Genomic DNA, 2,716 nt, shown 5'->3' with positions numbered 1-2,716 from the left:
TTATCTCATAATTACAAGATCTTTATCTCGTAATTATGAGATAAGCTGTCAGATTTTTTTTTCTTTGGTGAATGCAATACGCTTCTGAAAATTAGCCCAAGTTTTTAAATTTAAAAAAGAGCAGAAATGCCTTTCCAGGCCAGTAGGGTGTTAGTGTTGATTACTTTTAGTCTTTAATCTTTTAATCTATAGTTTTAAGATGTTGATTTTTACAGTTTTTTTTTATTTTCAGTGATGTTTTTTTTTAATCAGTGCCTTACTGCAGAAAAGTAGAGTAGATGTTGGATGTCAGAAGCTCTCTAAAGTTTCTCTGCCTCCTGCATTGTGCTGGTTTCTCTCTGCAGCTGCGTCTTGAAGGATCAGCGTTCAGACAAAAAGCATTGATCAAGCATCCATTCAGGCTCGTACCATCGGAGAGTTAAAGCTGCTGGAGCAGGAAATGAACAATGTGAAGCTTACAGAAGCTTTCCCATGGCTCATGTTTCAGCTTTCTAAACTGCAGCCTAACAGAGACTCCTTTATGCAGCGGTTGGGTTTCTCACATATTAGCTGTTTTTTGTTAAAAGCAGGAATGAAACACGGCGTTTGGAGAAGAAGCAGAGCGGAGAGGAGCCGATGTTCAGGTTTGATTGATGCAAACCAAGGGTTTGGAAAAGATTTTAAAATGTTTGTTTCCTTTCACATGTGCAATAAAAATATCTGTAAAAAACTATTCAATGAAAGACTTCGTCCAGTAATTAACTCAGGTTAGGATTAAGTTTAGATCTACGGAAGAGGATTAGGGACACTGAAAAAAAAAAGTTAACTGATTTTTACATTTTATTTCAGTTTAACATGGTATTCTCAGAATTCCGACTTTAATCTTAGAATTCTGACTTTAATCTGAGAATTGTGGATCTTAATGTAGATGGGCCCCATGAAGGAAGAGATGTGGAGCACTCAGCTTCACTGACAGAGATGTGAGTTGTTTGAGGTGGCCAGTGACACATTGGTGGAAAATGACAGAATTAGGCAACTTTTTAGTTGCCAGAGGGGTCGCCTCATTAATGGAGGAGCAGAAGTCATTAAAACAAGAGAGCTAGTTTCTAAAACAGACATGGCTATGGCTCGATGCTAACATGTTTGCTAGCCGTCAGAATTCTGAGATTAAAGTCAGAATTTTAAGAAAAAAGTCAGAATTATACTGTACTCTTTATTTAGAAAAACAAATAAAAATAAATAAAGACATGTGCATGTAGAATAGAATAGAATAGAATAGAATAGAATAGAATAGAATAGATAAATCTGAGTCTAAATCTGCTTTAGTCTAAATTCAACCTAAAGGTCATAATCTGTCCATCTTTCTGCTGCTCTGGATTATCAGCAGCCCCTAATCTGCTCTGGATCCCACTAACATCCACCCCCCCACCCCCTCTCTGAGTGGGCGGAGCTCCTGAACCCTGACACCGGAAACCTCCAGCCTCATTGTGACGTCACTTCTGTTTTGCATAACCATCAGTGTTTTGATTGGAGCTCTGGCGGGATTTTGGCTCCATCTCAGTTTATGCTGCTTTAATCTGAGCAGCTGGACGCTACGTCACTGCCCCCCCCTCCCGCTCCTCCTCCTGCTGCTCCTCCTCCTCCCCACTCGCGTCCATCCTTCAAAGAGGAGCTGCAGGCCGCGGAGGGAAGGACACGCGGAGGAAGGAGGCCGGCATCCATTGTTGTTCTGACTGTTTGTTTCTATTTATCGCTTCAGGCGGCACCGCTGCTTTCATCTTGCTTTGAAGGAGCCGCTTCGACGGTGAAAAAGGTAATTTAGAAATTACATTTCATCTCATTCAGCTTTAGTTTCTGTTTTCGATGCTTCAAAGTGCGAAAACTGGACGATGTGATGAAGGAGGTTCTGCTTTGGAGAGAGGAGCTGATGGAGGGGGGGCTGCAGGCTGGACCGGTTCGGTCCGGTCCGGTCCAGTCCGGTTCGGTCCGGTCCGGCTGGTTCTCTGCTGCCGCCCAGTTTTCCTGCCTTCAGTTTCTTCATTAATGTGAAGCTCCAGCAGGTTCTACCGGACCGGACCGGACCGGGACGCAGGTTCGGTTCGGTCCGGTTCGGTTGTTTGATTTAAAGTTTATAAAAATCCACTTCTCGCCTAAAAAGCGTTTCCAGTTGGTCCCCCCCCCCCACCTGCTGTTAATCTGCATAATCTGTTATTTCTGTTTATTTCTATTAAAATGAAATAAAATGTTTTTCTTCTAATCTGTTTGCAAAGCATTCTGGGAAAAGTCAACCTTCCTCAGAACTCAGATAGAATCTATTTTCATATTTCTATCCGGCTCCTCCAGTGATGCAGAGATGCTGCTTATCATCCCAGTCTGGATTACATAATCTGTGGGTGTGGCTGGCAGGTTTCAGACGTTCCCACGCGGCGTGGAGATTTTCCTCCTAACTTTAACGCCCTGCTCATCCCCACGGCGTGGACGTGGGTCCTCTGTGGGTTCTGATTGGTTGACTGACCTGCAGGGTGGAGGTCTGCATCCATGGGTGGAGGCGGTGTGGGTCAGGGAGCCGCATCAGTTCAACCACCTGCAATAATCCTGAAGAATTAAACCCTCATCTAAAATGTTAGGACTGGTTTAAATCTATATGCTTTGGTTGGTTTGGTTGCTTTGGTTGGTTTGGTTACTTTGGTTGCTTTAGTTGCTTTGGTTGCTTTAGTTACTTTGGTTGCTTTAGTTG

General features: G+C 43.2%; 1 protein-coding gene across 3 annotated transcripts in view; it reads left to right on the top strand.

Moving 5' to 3' along the window:
- Window positions 1-1,549: 1,549 nt before the first annotated feature.
- The window catches only part of LOC107102761 (nascent polypeptide-associated complex subunit alpha, muscle-specific form-like), a 26,287-nt gene continuing 25,120 nt past the window's right edge, over window positions 1,550-2,716 (top strand). For all 3 annotated transcript variants that reach the window (XM_015402184.1, XM_015402183.1, XM_015402182.1), the window contains exon 1: window positions 1,550-1,792. The gene's annotated coding sequence lies outside the window, so the exon portion shown is untranslated. The remainder of the gene's footprint in view (window positions 1,793-2,716) is intronic.

The sequence above is a fragment of the Cyprinodon variegatus genome, unplaced genomic scaffold (genome assembly GCF_000732505.1).
Source record: "Cyprinodon variegatus isolate N-32 unplaced genomic scaffold, C_variegatus-1.0 Scaffold1312, whole genome shotgun sequence".
In the NCBI taxonomy this organism is placed as follows: Eukaryota; Metazoa; Chordata; class Actinopteri; order Cyprinodontiformes; family Cyprinodontidae; genus Cyprinodon; species Cyprinodon variegatus.
The sequence above is the reverse complement of the archived record's forward strand: the minus strand, read 5'-3'. Positions and strand labels throughout refer to the sequence as shown.